This window comes from Phoca vitulina, unplaced genomic scaffold (assembly GCF_004348235.1).
Source record: "Phoca vitulina isolate PV1807 unplaced genomic scaffold, GSC_HSeal_1.0 scaffold35, whole genome shotgun sequence".
Classification (NCBI taxonomy): domain Eukaryota; kingdom Metazoa; phylum Chordata; class Mammalia; order Carnivora; family Phocidae; genus Phoca; species Phoca vitulina.
Genome location: NW_022589738.1, coordinates 2,335,526 through 2,354,831, shown reverse-complemented (window position 1 = coordinate 2,354,831; position 19,306 = coordinate 2,335,526). Strand labels below are relative to the sequence as shown.

Below are 19,306 nucleotides of genomic sequence, written 5' to 3'. Positions count from 1 at the left end.
GTATATGTGTGCGTGGGTGTGTGTGGGGGGGTAGGTATACGTGTGTGTGTGTGTGTGTGTGTGTGTGTGTATTCAGCACTGTAAAAGGATATGAATGCTGAGAAGTCATTTTGACCAGAGTGTGAAATAAAGCTGAAAAAGAATTCTTCAACTAGATAGCAAAAAAATGCCTGTCAGGCTAACCCGTTTACGGTTAATCCTCTAAGCATCAAGGAGGGATTGGAGGATTTTAAACAAAGGAACATCAGGATAAGGTATAAAGTTAAAGATTGATAAGATCATTTTACATAGATAACAGTTGTCTGGAGTATCACCTACGGGTCAAAAAACAAAACCATGGATAACAACAACAGTGGTCATGGGAACTTTTTGTGCAACTTGGAGAGCTAGAAAGAAACAAGAGGGTAAAGGGAAAATGTATAATCAAATAAGTCTCTCAAAGGGATATTGGATATTCCCGCATTCAAGCAGCTACTTTGTGCTAGCCACTCAATAGCTTTTCTTGAAGCAATAATAAAGGAAGCCTTGTTCATCACTGCAGCTGGCTAGATCTGCCCAATTTACAATTTCCCCAAACTCAATCACTACATTTTTCCCCTTTTCTACATTAAGGACTATTGCAATTTGCATGTTATATTAGATTTGAAACCTCAAATTAAAATATGTCACTTATTTGAAACATTCACATCTTCATGTCAGTCTGACTTTGGTACCATCCATCACACGTAACTATTTCATTCTTTAAGGAACAGGAAAAAAATCAGCAGTGATAGAAGTTGTATCACTTATAGAAGTTATAAAAGATATAAATATCCTTTTTTGCCCCCAAATCATTTAGCATTTTCTCTACTTTCCTCATTAAAATGCACATCCTAAATTATGTCCATTTTTGGGCTTTTTAAATTCTGGTCTTAAAACTTGCCAATAAAATGAAAGTAAAATGTTCTTTTAAATGGGCTCTCTATCTCAAATCATTTAGACACTAATTGTCCTAGTATGTTGAGTTTTTGCATGATAATTACAACATAGTATATATGTAATTTGATTACCCGCTCTCTGCTTACAAAAGTTATGATTCAGCTGTACACATTACTATAGCTACCCAAATCCCATGCTTTGATAGTGGTATTGTTTCAATGAAGTAGGTCATGAAAAGCAATGATTACTCAATCTCTGAAGATTAAGGTAAGTGGTAAAGATTAAGTTAAGACATTTTCTCAGATACAGAAAAGACAAGAAATGAGAATATAATGATACCTACTTAGAATTTATTATAATTTATATATCACTTAAGTGAAGTGGTCTTTCCAGAACAACCAGCAAAACTCTTCTATATTTTGAGAGCCTCGTTATTTTTGGTGGCCTGGCCACACAGAAAGTGTTTGCTAAATTTAGTGGTGCTTTTGATGTATACACAGCATCACTGGTCTCTACCAGCTCTGAATTTCAAAATATAAAAGAACCAGACTTCAAATCAAAGAAGAGAATGCACTCACTTGGCATCTAAGCAGATCATGGGAATACCACAGGTACCCACAATATAAAGCCAATCAACATAAATGTATTACATTTAGAGTCAAAGTGATGTATACAAGGCCCTAATGCTGTGTACTTTGATCTGCTGCGGTGGGAAAGCGAAGTCTTGACAGATCCATACCATTTTGTACTTGTACAGACTCGTAGGCATTCCAGCCCGTGTCATGCCTTCAGGAGAGAAACTTTGTCTACCAAGGAAAAGAATCAAATTTTAGAGATTAGAGCCCCTGCACACAAAGCCTTTACAGGAATACCAAGACCCCATGGAATTCTCTTCAGATACTGTCAGTTCCTGTACAGATGGACTCTGCTATGTGCGTGGTGAACATAGCCATTAAATATTACTCACTCTCAGGATTTTAATAGAAGGATCACTATCTATATAAACATGGCTTTTTTCTCAACCCACTAGAGATTCTTGAACCCACCCACCAGTAACTATTCTGAAATAGTCAAACTCCATCCACCCACAACCAGCAGAGGAGTAACAAAGTGAAGTAGGCATGAGTGGCAATAAAAATGCTAGAAAAAGTGGTTCTTCTAAAATAGTTGGAAGAAAACTTACAATGTTTAGATCAAAGTAGCATCCAGACAATAATGTGAAGTTTGCCACTCTTCTTTTTCCCCTCTTTCTTCCATTTTTTCACCCGTTTTCTGGTGGTAAGAAAAATAATGAACTTTGGCAGGAGGAGGTGAATATCTGAACATATCAAGCTTGGAGAAAGGAAATGAAGTTGTATGAAGAACACCCAAAAGAATGAAAGAATAAGAAAAACTGGCAATAGATTTATTCACAAATTGCCTGTTTAGTGAATTCCAGAGTCAACATCCTTAAAGTATTTTTAGTGGAAGAAGAAATATATACAAATGTATCATTTACCCCTGACTTAATGTAAATCTCTGCATCTATAGTCAGAAATCCACAGAATAAACTATGGGCACATTCTGTCATCTAGTTTAATTACACAAGGCTTGGCAGGCAGTAAAACATTTGTAAATTTTCTGGAAAAGACTAAGCTATATGAATGAAATATAGAAGAATGAATGTATTTTATTAGAATAGGCAACTGATGATTGGGAAAGAGACAAAATGAGAACATCCATTCAATAGCTGGAAATAATACTTTTTGTTTTGACTTACAAAGGCTTCCAGTTATAACTATTATTCAATGTTTTCACAAATAAAGAGAAAAATAAAGTATTTATTTTCTATTGGATTCCACACACTAAGACCTGCATTTGTGATACACATATGACTATCTCATTTCAATTATTATTTTTTTCTATTTATGAAATGTGGGAAAGAACCACAAATATTAAATATGTTCAACAATTCAAACTGTCATTGGATTCTACAAAAAGAAATTGGTTAGTCATTAAAATGTATAGTGGGAATATCATTTTTGTCAGCTCCTTAACTCTTGGGGAGTTCTCAGTAATCTTGTAAACCATCTTATTGCAGTATTTTTAAAATTTTCCCATGTTAGAGAATATTTAGTTGTCACCAACTTTTTAAATTATATGAAGTTTAATCTGTATAAAGTAAAAAGAACAGTGTTATTTGAATTTACTGACATATCTGAGCTATCGACTATTGCTGAATATTTGTATACCTTTCTTTGTCCTTTACTAGATGAACCTAATAATAATAGGATCTGCTCATCTATACCTAGAGCAGACATTCTCTTCTCGTGGTGCCAATTAGTAAAATTTCAATTTGGAGGAAAGGGTTCAAAAGCTGTAATACTTTTGATTTTTGGAGTACGTCATGTGAATTAACTTCCGTGAGACACTTAATAATAGCCACCTTTTACTGAGCCCCTAATATGTGCCAGGCCTTGTGATAAAATACTTTAACTGCACCATCTTATTTAAATCTTCACAACAGTATCATTAGGTATGGAGGATTATTATCTCTATTTTATAACAATATTTATTCATTTTATAAATTTTCACCAAATTTACACTGTTCTTGGTGCTTGGGACACCACAGTGAACTAAATGGATGAGGATCCCTGCTCTTGTTGAGTTAAAATTGTAGTGATAACCAATAAGTGTAATAAAGAAGTAACTTATAAAATATGTTACAGGCTAGGAAATGCCTAAAAAAAATTAAACTGAAAGCTGACAAGGAGATCAGGAGTGTGTGGAGGTGGGTGTGTTACAATTTTCGAGGGTGTGATCAGGGTGGGTCTCATGGAGATGACACATAAAAGCCAAAAATGATGGAGGTGAGAAAGTGAGCCTTGAGACCTCTGGGGAATATTGTATCAGATAAAGAGAACAGCCAGTGCAAAGGTCCTAAGGCAAGAGTTTATCTGTCACGTTCAAAGAACATCAAGTTGAGGATAGAGAGAAATAAAGTTGGAAAAGCCTCGATGAGTAGGGGACATGAAGTCAAAGAATTAATGTAGGCCATGTCTCTAGGCCATCACAAGTATTTTGCTTTGACTCAGTAAAACCAGCAAGCTTCACATGATCTGCATTCCGTTTTCAAAGACAACTGTAGCTGCTGTATGGAGAGCAGATTGTAGAGGGCAATGGCAGAGACAGAGTCAGTTTGGACGGTCACTGCAGCAATTTAGGAAAGAGATGATGGAGGCTCCAACAAAGGTGATAGCGGTAGACATGGTGAGAAGTGGTTAAATTCTGGATATGTGTGAAGATAGTACCAACAGGGCTTGATGACACATTGGATGTGGTATGTCAGAGAAGGAGAGGAATGGTGAATGATGCCAAGATTTTTGGCCAGAACAAATAGAGGGATAAAACTGACATCAGTTGAGATGGGAGCACTGAGTAGAGTAGTGAGAAAAGACAAGTCAGTTTTGGACAAGGTAACTGACAATGTCAAGTAGGTGATGATGTCAGATAAGCAGTTGGACGCACGTGTTTGGAGTTTAGAAGAGAGACCAAGGTGAGGGTATAAATGTAGGAAGTGGCGACAAAAATGGTATTTATAGCCATGCAAATGGCTGATGAACTCACTAATGGGGTGAGTGTAGACTGAGAAGACCACTGAGAGCTAAGCCATAGGTCATTCCAACACAAAGAAGAGGAAAGGGAAGAGACCAGCAAAGGAGACTGAAAAGAAGCAACCAGTGAAATAGAACTTAAACCAAGAGATTGTGTTATCCTGAAAGCCAAGTGAAGAAAATGTACCAAGGAGAAGGAATGATCCATTGTGCAAATGCTGCTCACAGATCAACTGAGATGAGGATGGAAAAATGACCATTGGGTATGGTGACAAAACTATGTAATGTTCTTAACTGCTATATTTTAACAACATAACACATGTGAAAATATTAAAATAATAAGGATTACCATTTATTGTATAGCTATTATTTATAAAGCACTACACTATATGTTTCACAAATATTATTTTTACTTCTCCCAGTAATCCTAAAGGTAGGCATTTTTTCTCTTAGAGATCTGGAAACCAAAACTCTGAAACACTAAGTGACCTGTCAAAATTTACAGAGCTAGTAAATGTTAACGCCAAAATTGGAACTCAGACTTGTCTTGATCCTAATGTCAATTCTAGTATACCATGAGCTCTTCTGCAATTAGGAGAGGATATATTAATACCAAGAAGAGTGAAGATGAAAATTCAATTTTTTTTTAAATTGAGGCACCCTTGTTTTTTTTTAAGATTTTATTTATTTATTTGAGAGAGAGAGAGAGTACATGCACACACACATGAGCAGGGGGAGGAGGAGAGGGAGAGGGACAAGCAGACTCCCCACTGAGCAGGGAGCCCAACAACGTGGGGCTTGATCCCAGGACCCTGAGATCATAAAAAGCCCAAGTCAGACACCTAACTGACCGCCACCCAGGCGCCCCTCAATGATTTCTTAAAAGCTTCCTCTTAACAAATACTTACATGCTGGGTGAAAATTATAGAGAAAGAAGTCACAAAGCTAAAAAAGTATGAGGAGTTTTATTACCTTGTAATTTATAAAAATGCAGTAGCTACCTAAGTATAGGCTCCAGTCCATTTCTGTTTCACTCACCTTCAAAATTATTGTCAGGTTAATGGTCCTAAAACACCGTTTTCTGCATTATTGATGTAACCAAAAGTTTTGGCTAGAGGTTCTAAGCTCTCAGCCTGGCTTTTAGTGTGTCTTATCAACTGACCTGGCATTTTAAAGCCTGTGGTGGAGCCTGTGTTCTGACCTGAGGGATGGAATAGACACTCCCTTTACTATATAAATCCCACTGCATCATGAATGCCATTATATGTGCTAAGCTGGGCTTACTGTGTTATTTCAACAAACTCCTCTTCCTTTTTGTATCTTGCTGAGACCAGGATACCTCTGGAGAACTTTCCTTCTTTCTTCATTTCCTCCCTCCCTTCCTCCCTCTCTTTGATCATTACTGAGTGATACTAGGGGCCAGGCACTGTCCCAGGCACCAAAGATATGTGGTGACCCAGAGAGCTGAGGTCCTACCCTCTCAGACTTACGTTCAAGTCAGGGAGACACACAGAAGTAAAATTTTTAAATGGTAAATTTGATGAGAAAAAGACACAGCTAGTAGTGACTTGGGAGCACATAATATTCTTAGGAGAACAGTGTTCTCCATGGTGGGGAACTCTCAGCATTCAGAAATCAAAGTTATTTCAGTTAGCGCATGGTGGTCAAAAGAGATAGAGAGCTGCTTAAGTTAAGGCAGAAGAATATCACAGGCAAAGTCTGTACACTTCATGGTATTGTCAAGGGCCAGGTAACTACCTGGTTTAAGCTTATTATATTCAATGGCTGGTGTCTTGGTCTACGTAGCTCTTTCTTTGTTTGGACGGTGACTTGGAATTCAATATATTTTGTGCATTGCCCTAAGCTATCCCACACTTTAATATTCCAAACATAAAATTAGAACAGGTCTCATACAAATAAGTTTTCCGAGAGACTATCCTTTGGTATTAAACAATTTCCACTTATCTTTTGAGATTCTCAAAAAGAAAATTTGTGCAAATACAAATATAAGTTTTGGGGGCTGTAATTCTTTCTTAGAACGGTACTAAATTGTAATAGCTAGGTCTATTTAACATCCGTGACTTAACTAATGATTCCAGTGAAGTTAAACTGAACCCTCAATTTGTTAATATCCTTCAGATCCAAAAATCTGGACTGAAGCCACACGATGAGATTTTATCATATGTATTCTTTTTATACTTTTGTAATCGTAGCCATAGTAACATTAAAACGAATAACACAACTAGTAAGATTGGGCTACCAGGAGTACCAAAACCAATATAAGATGAGTTTAGATCTACCAGGATTTGAATCTTTGGTTCCAAGAAATTGGGTAAGGCCAAGGAAGATGCTAAGAGCAATAACTCACACCTTCTCTGATTATGATCTTAAGAAATTAAAGCTAATTTTAGTATTGGGAACAGGAAATAGTAATTCTATTTTTTTAACTTACAAATATAGATGAGGTTTAAAGAGCTTCTGATGCACAGTCTGTTCCACCAGGCATCACTCCTCTCCCATACCACCTACATAGCTCCTGAGTAGGAAATTTAAAATCACATGACTTACTACTTTAAGAAATGTGATACTTTGTGTGGCAAAGCTAAAATCAATTGACTCAACTCTAGGAGGATAAAAGAAAAGTGTGCTGTGCACAAATAGCACGATAAAAACAGTAAAAATGGAATAACTTATGAGCCTGGAGCCTTGAAGTTATAGTGAGTTAAAAAAATACAGTCAATATATAGAGATGCTGAATCCCCTTAATAAGCTGAATAATATGTATTTAAAAAATAAAACATTTAGGGGCACCTGGGTGGCTCAGTCGTTAAGCGTCTGCCTTCGGCTCAGGTCATGATCCCAGCATCCTGGGATCGAGTCCTGCATCGGGCTCCCTGCTCAGCGGGAGGCCTGCTTCTCCCTCTCCCACTCCCCCTGCTTGTGTTTCCTCTCTCCCTGTGTCTCTCTCTGCCAAATAAATAAACAAAATCTTTAAAAAAAATAAAAATAAAAAAATAAAACATTTACATCCATAAACACAAGGGGAGTATTGTAATAGAAAAGGAGTATCATCTTCATTGAATTCTCGGTCTTTGAAAAATACCATAAACTTTTCTAATTACCAAAGACATGCCAGGACCAGAGAAGAAATGGATCCAGTATTTGAAGAGTAGACTTGGTGGTGGTGAGAACTACTTGTTTCTTTTAAGACAAGTCTTTAAAAATACTTAGCAATCTACACCTTTACTTACTTTGGCAATGAGTGACTTGCCCATTCTAACCTAGTGCTTGCATTTAGTGTGGAGAAGGTACATAATCTGGGAGTATTGGTTGAACTGAATTGAATGTCGAATGTCAGGTCAACTGAGGAGAAAAATAGTCAACGTGGTTGTTGATTAAAGTGAATACGAGGTAACAGATAATTATTTGAGTTGTAGTAAAGAGATTTTATATATCTGCAAGGAGGTGTACTAAGTTCATTCTTATTCAGATTTTCTATGATTTAATGAGTGGGTGCCCATTTAGACACAGCCACTACTTTTAAAAATTACTGGCACAATGGTCTCAGTGAATTCAACTTGACTAAATATCTTTACAGGAAATAAAAACATGAAGATGGCTTCTACCACCTCACTAGGGCCGAAGAAAGCATTTTAAAATATAAAGTAATAGCACTTCCCTTGCATTAAGGAAAGAAATTAGTATGTCATGTAATATAAAAGTGAATAGTGTCATATGACTCTCTTTTTTTCAGTAAATATGGAACTCTAGGATATATTATTTCTATAATTTCAAATTCATTATATTCAAAACTAGTCTCCCCCTACCCCTGCCACTAGTCCAAATCACAGATTGGCTAACACTAATGAAACACTGCTTTCATTATGTTTGTTCTGTACCAGTAAATCTTCAGGTGCAACCACACCACAATCGCTTTCTTCCTCTGCCTCAGAACCAACTAAACTGTCTGTTTCTAGGGAACCCAGCTGAACACAGATGTTTTCCCCACTAGTCCATAAACTTGAGCCCATAAACATGGCAAGAACTTTCTTTAACATCTTCAGCCCATGTTAAGCACAATCCTTATAATAGACAGGACCCTCAAATAGTTCTCATTCACATGAAGGAGTTAATCAATTAAATGGCATATCGGAAGGAGCGATTTTGCTAATTTAATAGGATCAAAGAACAGTGGTGACCAAGGGCCAGCATAAGCCATACTGGCTTTCTTTCCTAGAATTTCAAAGTGTTATAATTATTAGGAATTAACAAAATGGTTCATACTTGCTAGGAATAAATCCTATTTTCTTTTTTTTAAGATTTTATTTATTTATTTGAGAGAGAGAGCACAAGCAGGGGGAGCGGCAGAGGGAGAAGGAGAAGCAGACTCCCTGCTGAGCAAGGAGCCTGATGCAGGGCTCGATCTCATGACCCTAGGATCAAGACCAGAGCCAAAGGCAGAAGCTTAATGGACTGAGCCACCCAGGCACCCAAATCCTGTTTTCTTGTTACCGAATATATATTATCCTCTAAAGCAATACTCTTTTTCCATATGATCTTAATAAAAAACCATTTTGGAATTTATATTTCGAACTTGCCATTACATTACATAAAGCACTTTCCTTTTTCTTTTTCTCCCCAGCTGCCTTTTCCAACTTCCCCTTCTTCCCAAATGAATTGCCAAACATTCTCACTGAAGTTACATATAAACCACAGCATTTTTGCTAGGGTGGGTGGTAACTTTCTAACTAAGCAAAGAGAGTTTGAATGGATACATTCCATTATAGAATGTTGCCTTCTGCTTAAAAAAAAAAAAAAAGTTAATTTTAAACTTTGGCTCTGTAATTACCTAGCACTGGTAACAGTAGTTTAGTCTTAGAAAAGAGGCAAGAGAAAAGGAAATGAAGAGAGCCCATGGTGGCTGTTGGAGAACAGGGGTTCAACAGTAAGAAAGTTGCAATAGAGATGGAATTTGGGAGCCCTTGGGAAATTCACAAAACTGGGAATCAAAGGTACCTTGGAGATACAGAATCTTAACTTGTTCCTCTTCTTCCTAAAGCGTAAATCTGAGTAGGTCATAAAATGTTCTGTTTTCCTTATGCCCATGAAACCCCATTCCATTTGTTCCTGGCTGTCAGACCTGGAGACTTGGGGCTCCAGCCTTACCTTCTTACATTCTGCATCATGTACCCCATAATATTATGATATCACTGTTCTTTATTCTCCTCTGTCTGGAATGTTTTTCCTTTCCACACCAGTGTGAGCTCCTTCAAAGTCCAGTTAAACCTCATTTCCTTTAACGAGCCTCTCCTAACCCCTCCAAGTGCATGTGTTCTGACCCTTTCCCAAGCCTGTACCATACTTGACACCTCTCTCGGAAGTACACATGGTAGACTATCATGAATTACAACTATATATGATTTTGTTTATCACCCCTACCCCTGACCATCTTTGGGCTCAGATATATGCTATCACTCATCTCAATATCTCTTGAACACACTCATAGCTCCTTGTACACTGAAGGCACACAAATATTTATGGTGGGAGTAGAAAGAAGGAAGAGGAAGGAAGGAAGGAAGGAAGGAAGGAAGGAAGGAAGGAAGGAAGGAAGGAAGGAAGGAAGGAAGGAAGGAAGGAAATGAGGAAAGAAGGGTCAGCTATTTTTTCTATTTGTAGATTACAAACTACTAATACTAATCCTTTCTCCGTTATTACTCAGTTTTCCTTTATGGCTTTCCTAAATCAGCAGTTTTTTTCCTCACTTTACCATGCTTCATGGGGTTGGGAGAACTCTGACCTCAAACTGATCTGTTGTCACTAAATGCTTCAGCATTTGTTCATGTCACAATGATGTACTGGTGACCTACTCTAAGCCATGCACAATGCTGGGCCCTGGAAATACAAAACAGACAGGCACAGGCCTCCTGGAGCTAAGCTAAACTGTTCACTCACTGCGATGAGCACACCCACTGATGGAGCGGCTTGCTCTGTGACTGTGTTATTATGGGCCTGGAGGAGAACCCCGACAAGGGAAAGCAGCAGAGTCCAAACCCCCTAGAAACCCCTTGAATGCATTTACTCTACACACTGTGGCACTGGAAACCTCTTGAGTACCTTTCAGGAGTTCAGTCATGGTGAGAACAATTAGGGGCTTTAACAGGGGTATTCAAAAGCCTAGCACTGCGAGCCACCAGATTCATTTGTTACATTCAAATTTTCTCCCTTGGCCACATGAAGCTTTGTTTACACAAAATAGCTGATACCATTTTAAGTCTCTTGGCTTTCCATTTTTACTGCTGTGTTTAGCTCTTCTGACTGTGTTCCTTCTGAAATAAAGTTGGCAAGAGGTTGGGAACATTGTGGTACCCATAGCCAGTGTCATTTCTTCAAACAGGTATGTTTGGCAGCTGCCTACTCAGGAGGACGAGAGGGCTCTGCAAGATCCAACCAGAATAAGAGGATGTTCTCCACAGCCCCCTCTCCACCTTATCAGCTACAATGCAATCTACTGAAGCCATTTTTATCTGGGTCAGAAAAAAAAAAAAAATAATGGCATATTTTCTCCAAATGTCACTATCCTAATATGAAGGGGCAAAACCTATTACTCCCAATGTTTGCCTTTAGCATATTACCAGTGGTTCATATGTTACACATCTTAACAAAAATCAGAGATCCTTATGGCTGTATCTCCTTCACTTAGTAGCTGTGTGGTGGTAGCTCGGCAAATCAGATATAAATAATATTGCCATCATTATTCCCAAATTGGTTCATTATTATGGTCTATGTAAGCAGAGTGAACCTGTTGGTGAAGAAATGAAATACGGAATTCCATCTCTTCAAAGAGGGGTCAAATGTGGCTAAAATATATTTTGATAAGACCTCTAGGGGGATGACTTTGGAAGCAAGAAGGCAGCACACAATCCTAAAAGCCAGAGACGTCCCATTGTGGGATGTGTGGGAAAGTCAAGAAAAAGGAGGGGCTCCAAAGAAGAGCAATTCCTTGCATGGGGGGAGATAGAAAGCTAATGGGAAAGAGGACAGTATGGAAAAGCAAGGATGCCCCACCAGTGACCTATTTTCCCAACTTTCCCTGTCTTGTGTCTCCAGAGAGCAAATGAGGTCAAGAGTATATGGTGTGCATAAAGGAAAAATAAAGTCCACAGATTCCGAGGGGGGGTGCCATGTGAATGATCGCGAATCAATTAAGTGAGTGAGAGGCCAAAAGATGAGATGCACTAAAATTAGCTTCAACAAGAACAATTACTTTTCTTATGCTTCACACTACTACAAAAATATCTTATGGCAGGACATATTGCTACGTAACTAAAATACTCAGCTGAGGGCTTGTATCATATCAGAAAAGTGGAATCACACATCATGGGAGAGAGAGCAAATGAACTGTGAGATCTTGGAACTTAATTTCATTCCTCTGGGTCAAAATTTCCTTGTTGGCTAAAATGACATAATGGGGCATCTGTATACTTCTACACTTTATATAATTTCATTAGATTTGTATGAGGCTACCATAATCAGCCCTGGCTACATTTATAATAATTCATTTCCATTTGACTGTGATAAAAATAGTGTTTATTTTATATTTTAAAATGCAAGTATTCCATAACATCAGACACTTCTATGTTATAATAGTTCAATCTTAAAGTTTGAAAGTGAATTTACCTATGTTGGAATTTTAAATATATTCTTAGGAAACTAGATACTCCAACTCTACACATCCAAAAATCTAATTCCTTTGATCCACATTTCACCATCATATGCACTTGCTTTTTATTTTGTATGTAAGATAACATGTTGCATGTGCATATGTAATGCAAGTATTTTGAGTGTAGACATATATGCCTTTTATTTACCAGGGCTGCAGGAGTTACTCCAAGAGGCCTAGAATCTAGAATATACACCAAATTTTTTAGATAGATAAATAATATATTTCAAAGATATAAATAGACCCTGTTGTGCCTATACACAGTGAAATTCATTTTTAAAAGACTGATCATATGCATAATTATCATTATTATTATTATGCATTTGCTCAATCAACTGATACTGAAAGTACAACTATGATCAAGTGGCCTCCCAATTTTTTTAATTATAAAGGGGAACTTTATAGCAGAAAATGATGAATATCACTATACTAATTCACAGTTGTATTACACAGAAATGTTGATAGGGCAAGAAACTACCAATTAGATCACTTCGATCAGGCCATGACAAAATAAACTGCTATGAATAATTTTATGATTATTCATACAGTGATTTATTTATAATTATAATTCACATAAAGTGTAAGTTACATAATTAACAAACATATTGGAAGAGTGATAGTCTATAATTATATGATCACAATTCACAGTCCATTGCATTTTTTTTTTTTTTTTTTTTTGCTGAGTCCAAACTCCACACACAGTATTTCCTGACTTAGGAAATATTACAAAATACAATCTAATTTTACTGTTAAATATGTATTCTTAGATATGTAACTCTTGTATGAACAAAACAGCTCAGTGCCATTTGTTGCATTTTATATGTATGAACATAGTAACTACAACACACTCTTTGAATAGCTTGTCATGAGAAAAATTACTTTGAATGTTTTAATATGAAAAGAGGAAAGAGCAGATTTTCAGAAGAAAAATAGTAAAAGTGTTTTCCTTTCTCCCTCTGCTTTATTCACAGTTCACTGTTTGGCAATTTCAGATCTTGTGATAGGCAAGCAACATCGGGTCGGTCAGTCATCTCTTCTCCAAAGCTAAAAGCCTGAGGAGTCTTAGAGTTTTGACACCTGCATATTGTTTCTACACAGGGGAACCAAAAAAGCCTGTCAATTAAGGCTCTTTCATTGTAAGCCAATGGTCAGGGTAAGCAGCAAGGGAATGTCCATTGAGCCATGTGGTTGGCCTGTAATGGGATGCTGTCTGCAGTATAAGATATTCCAGGGTGGCATTCTCTGGGCGGAAATTAAAAAGCATATTTGTAAGGTGATTAGCAGAATTTGTCAAATAAACAAGGCTGTCTACATTCCTATAATATTCCTTTGTAAATATGCCTGAGCAAATCTAAAGCAGTTCCATAAGTCATAAGGGAATATGCATTTTAAAAATATAGGAAACCAAGAAAATGCTGGCTATTTACAGGCATCAGTGAAGTCAGATAAACATGCATGATCAAATTCATCTGAAACAGAGAAATATCGGGGATACTTAACATAAAAAGTAAGACACTGGGAATTTAGAAAGAGAAGGTTGCTCTTTAGCAGGAAAGTTGTTTAAGTCCATGTACATATTACTTTTATTTATTTAGTCCATGTACTTTATTTCCTGCTCTTTAGCAGGAAAGTTGTTTAAGTCCATGTACATTTAGGGTTAATTTTCCATTTTCCAATTTTACCTTCACCAATGTATAAAAACTTACTTTTTCACCTGATTCTCCAGTCACTTAAAAACATCTATGGAAGGTCCCTTCACCACCTATGCCCTTCTTATATGTGTAAATATATTTATGCCAAGATACAAGAACACTAAAGAAATGCAGTGTTGGTGGTGACACACGGGGGATTGCCTCCCCCTAAAGAACGTTCGTAATTATTGCAATGAGCAAATTCCAAAACAGAACCGTTATCTTTATATTCTTATGCCCTCTGTTACACTTAGTATTCAAATGCACTGTGCTTTTGGTAATAAAGTGACAAAAGAGTGTAGCTTTTTGGTCAATTGACCCAATTTAAAGTAGTAGCATCAAGTTTGTGAACATTTGTTTGTGTACTCTTGGTGCCAAAAACAGAAACACCTGAGTCCTCAGGAGCATTAAAAAAAAAAAAACAAACAAAATGAAACACCAAGTAATCAGCTGAAAACACTCTCACACACAAAACCCTTAGTTACCATTCTTTGAATGTTATTCAAAAGCAACTGTTTTTTTAGTTACTTAAGGCAACTATATTCCCATATGAGTACTGCTGAAAAAATGGAGTACTGAGTGAAAGTTAGCAACCAAAGCCTTCAGTTCGTCTGTTACTTACTCACTGAACAATATTACCTACCAGCTAACTGTAATTGGGACTAGAGAGAGCCTACAAAGATTTACAATAAGAGTATGAGGAAAAAATGCACTGCTAAATTCATACAACTTTGGGGAACCCTTAATAATAATTGCATATCTTTCTAAGGCATGGCTGGATGGTGAGCCCTTAGACATACGTCTTCTTTCTTGAGTGCAAAATGTTAACTATCCTATTTTAAAGGATTCTTGATTTCAAAGGATTATCTTGAATCCTGAGAGGTGAAACGCAGGGTCAGAAGTCACAAGGCACCGACAGAGCCTGAAGTGCCACAGGGGCCCTCTGACTCAGCCCCAAATTCCACAATGCCTGGATGTCTCTTAGAGCTGGGCTCCTTCCTCTTTGACATTCCTGATACAACTAATGGAAATAGGATTGGAATTTAATAATAAAAATGCTGACACGGTCTTATCTATAGCTGCCCAAATGGTGCTATTACAATGATGCTTTGTAAGTTGAGCATGACCAGAAAACTTGCTTTTAAATCTTATTAATCAACACTTGGGTGCTTTGGGTGCCACACATTTTATAGTCTGCTTTATAAAAACATGAGATTTACCAAACAGCAAAGATCATATCTGTTGTGAGACAAAGTAGATCCCAAACACTTCAGTTTGTAACAGACTAAAAGAATCTGAAATATAAATCTTAAATTAATCCTAAAAGTTCAGTTGTTCTTAAATGTCATTTTAACAATAACATGATTTGTTCACATACACTGCAAACATAATAAACATCTCTTTTAAATTTTTTCCTAGTTTGAGGAATATTGTGATTACTTATCAGCTAGACATCCTGACTTCGCTGAAGCAAATAGTCAGGAAATAAAATGAGTACTTTCCATATTTATAAATGGTATTTCTTCTGCTATCTTCCCCAAATATTTTCTAATCTAACTACATAACTTGGGCTGATAAAAGGGCAATGAAATAGAGAAATAGATATTTTAAATTATTCACTGCCTTCATGTTTAAGTGCTTTCCTATTAAACAAAGCTTTTTATTACTGATTTGTAGGATACTGAAGAAAAATGCTATAACCTGCCTCGGTTACATAATCGTCTACGAAAAGAAAGTAACAGGTTACAAAGTGCCATTAAAATGACCAAAACTATCTTTCCTAATGTGAATATATGCAGTCTTCAAGTTAAAAGGACAGCAATTACATGGGTCCGTATGTTTGATGGTCAGTATCTTTTTTCAGAGACTTCTTTTTCTTTCTAGCATTATTTCTATCCCCTACCGAGCTTATAAAGCCTCCAGAATATGCCCTGTTTGGTAACATATGTGTGGCTTATGTCAGAAAACAAATGAGGAAGTCATTTATAAAATATTACAATAAGGAGTACATGAAATATCATCACAGACTGTATTTCTGTACGTAGTTGGAGACTAACAGCCTGGAAGCAGCCGTAGTGTTACCCTGACCCCTGAAGGAAGGAATCAGGAGTTAACTTCACATCCAATTTTCTCCACAATATGAACACCAAACCTCCAAATCCACTGGCACAATACATCAACGTTTAGGCACATCCTGCAGAAATATTAAAGTGGTCTCAAATATCGGAGCTCAAAATTTCATTCCACCATTCCACCATTCTGATTTGGGGTAAGCAGATCTTCGCAAAGTTACTTAGTAGATGTCTAGATCCTGCACCTGGCTCCACAGGAAAAACAGAATCATCTCATCTCCATGCTAGAAAAGTCCCTTAGCCTTCTTGGGAAAATAAATGTAAAGGGAAATAGGAAATAGCACAACTAGATGAAAAGACAATTTAATTCCACAGGGTTAGGATTTCAGCAGAGTTGCATTTTGAGGGAATTTAGAATCTATCGAGGGAAAAACAGATCCCGAAACATTAGAAGGCCAAAAAGGAGCTGATGTGTATCCTCTTTTTTTAAAAAAATCGCAAGTCCAAATAAAACATCAGGGTAAATGACATTTTGTTCTGCAGTACAGCAAGCACAGTACATTTATCTCATCTCATGGTCAAAGTCACAGGCGGCTGCAACATGTCCCTTAAGCCATTCAAGAAGTAAAACTTGAAAATTGATTGCTCTTTATTTCTGAGATTTGTATTAATAATGAACTCATTGCCATTTATTTTCTAATTTAACAAGGTATTATTATCTTGGAAGGTTTTTACTTCTCTTTTCCCTGAGGGTTAAAATGGCCCAGAAAGAGGTCTGTCAAGGCAAAGATAAAGGTACACAACACTCACTTCTGACACACTGTGGAAGCAATCGTTTTTTATGAGGGAAACACCAGGCTGAAATCTGCATTAAGCTCCACCAGGCAAAATGCAAGAGGACCCTGAATAGTCATTCTGCTCACTGTCTTCATTTCAACCAATTTAACTTTCTGCTCAGTTGGGGTCATGTATGTCAATCATAGGGTACAGAACTATGACCTTGGCTGGGATCATCAGCCCCAATTACTCAACGGGGCACTTGTGAAACATTGTGGACTCATTTTGACTCTCCACGGGTGTGGCTAAAATTGGTCCTGTCCAGCTCTAAAGGTTACATAGATCTGCTGTCCCTCAGAAACTCACTATGAGAAAACTCATGCTAAATTTGCCACAGAGATCAGGGTTTACAGGACCCTCGGAGCTAATCTCTGTCTGCCCTCCTCCTCCTCTGTTAGCTGTTACAAGCCTTCAAAAGTTAACAGGGTGATGGAGCCTCCCTCTATACAATCATTTCATCTCACTATCGTTGACTGAAGCTCGCTGATGTAATGAAGTTACATAATCACCGATTATGCACGACTTCCATCCATCTTCCTACATATCCACATATCTTCTCCCCTCCCCTTCAGATCAATCTACCAGGTGAGATTTATAACACATGTAAATGCTCCATTCTCTCATCATAGGTACTGAATATGGGACTTTAGCATTGCAGTACAGTGCACTGAACCACGTCATCAATATTGATTTTTTTTATCCCATTTCCCAGGCAGAATATGCTTAAACATCCTTCGTGGTCTAGTCTCTAACTTTTTACTGAAAGGGTAAAATAGATGTAGCAGATAGGACACATCCTCAACTTAAGGTTAAGAGAAGTGTGTAATTGCCTGCATTTCCAAAGCTGGCTGCATTGCAATAGAAGGATGGTCTCTGCTTCCAGACCTTCAACTCCCCTGCACGTGGATCGCAGCTTCAGCTATTTAGGGTATTAGGTAAATAATTATATTATTGGGCTATTGAACTTGAGAAAGAAAGCATTCGGTGATATTTAAAATAATATTGCACGATTCTCTATTCTGCTCATCATTTTCAGCTTTTTCTTTTCTTTTCTTTTCATTCCAAACGATAATCCAGTGGATAAAAAAGTAGCCCAGGGTACTTAATAATCTCCCATAATCACAACCTAGAGAATAATTAACAATGATTATCACCTTAAAGTTTAAGAACTTGACAAGTGGGATGTCCCTGGTCCCATTGCGGCTGTGAAATGCAGCAGAATGCTGCACTGAGTTGAAAACATATTTCTTTTAATGAATAAAGAGTAGCTCGTTTCATTTTAAATAGGGCTCTTCAGTAAGTGTTCCTTTCACTGCTGCTACCCCTTCCAGAACACAGGAGCCACAAATATTGCATCGAAACAATAGAGTGTCTACCCGGAATTAATTCAAGACACTCTTCCATATCAAAATAATTGGAGGGGGAAGTGATGCTTTGATTTATTTTCAATTACACTCAGAATACAGACCTACATACACACACACACACACACACACACACGCACACGCACACACACCAACACACCCAACTGCAGTTATTCCATTCAGTGCCAATAACGGCCACATCACAGCCATCAGTGCGATGCAGCAATCATCCAAGTCACCCATTCCCATTACAAACGCCCAAGTTTGCTCACGCCACTGATGGGTTTGCATATAGAAAATGACCTTACCCACAACAGTCTTCCAAATTATTCTCCTCTGGATATCAGTCGGCAAGGTAATTGCTGGTCATCACAATGCGTATTCAGAAAAATCCACGTTTTACTCCTGTGTTCTTTTTCTTGTTTTTGCTAGCAATTAATATCGTGAACAAGATGCCCATTCACAAATGCCAAGTTCACCATAAAAGCAGATAATTCCATACAGCTCTTCCCTACAAGACTGCCTCCAGTTAGTTCTCAAAGTGCCCGATTGTTTGGTGAAGATACAATCCAGGTGCAGAGCAGGGGGGGGGGGGGGGGGGGGACAGGGGAGAAAAAAAGGGGGGGAAAAAAAAAGGGGGGGGGGGGGGGGGGGGGGGGGGGGGGAGACGACTAGGAGAAAAAAGAAGAGGCAGATAGAAAAGGAGACACTGAGAGAGGAGAGAGCAGAAAAAGAGGGAAGAAATTTTTTTAAAAAGGAGGAAGGAAAAAGGCCGGTAAGTGAGGAAGTCTGCGAGCTCTATAACAAGAATCGGAGTCTTGCTTGCAAATCTTCTGTATACATGTAGCCCTTCAGATCCTCTTGGTCCCCAAGTAAAATTTCCAGATCCGGGATGCAGCCATAAGAAAGAATCCTATGTATATTTCACAAGTATCCCGCAATAACAGATCCGACGGGGTTTTCCTTGTACAGTACTGCTGTGTGAAAGCACACAACCCCTGCTGTTTGGGAAGGTGTCTCCTGGGTCCTAGCTCTCTTCAGCAGCCCCCAAAAATGATTTTTCAGAAAAGAGTGGGGGAAAAAAAAGCAGGTTTGCGTTTGCCTTGAATGA

General features: G+C 37.8%; 1 protein-coding gene across 1 annotated transcript in view; it reads right to left on the bottom strand.

Moving 5' to 3' along the window:
* The window catches only part of IL1RAPL1 (interleukin 1 receptor accessory protein like 1), a 1,353,569-nt gene extending 1,334,790 nt beyond the window's left edge, over positions 1–18,779 (bottom strand). Inside the window, exon 1 of the mRNA XM_032426508.1 lies at positions 18,504–18,779. The gene's annotated coding sequence lies outside the window, so the exon portion shown is untranslated. The remainder of the gene's footprint in view (positions 1–18,503) is intronic.
* Between the last annotated feature and the right edge of the window lie 527 nt (positions 18,780–19,306).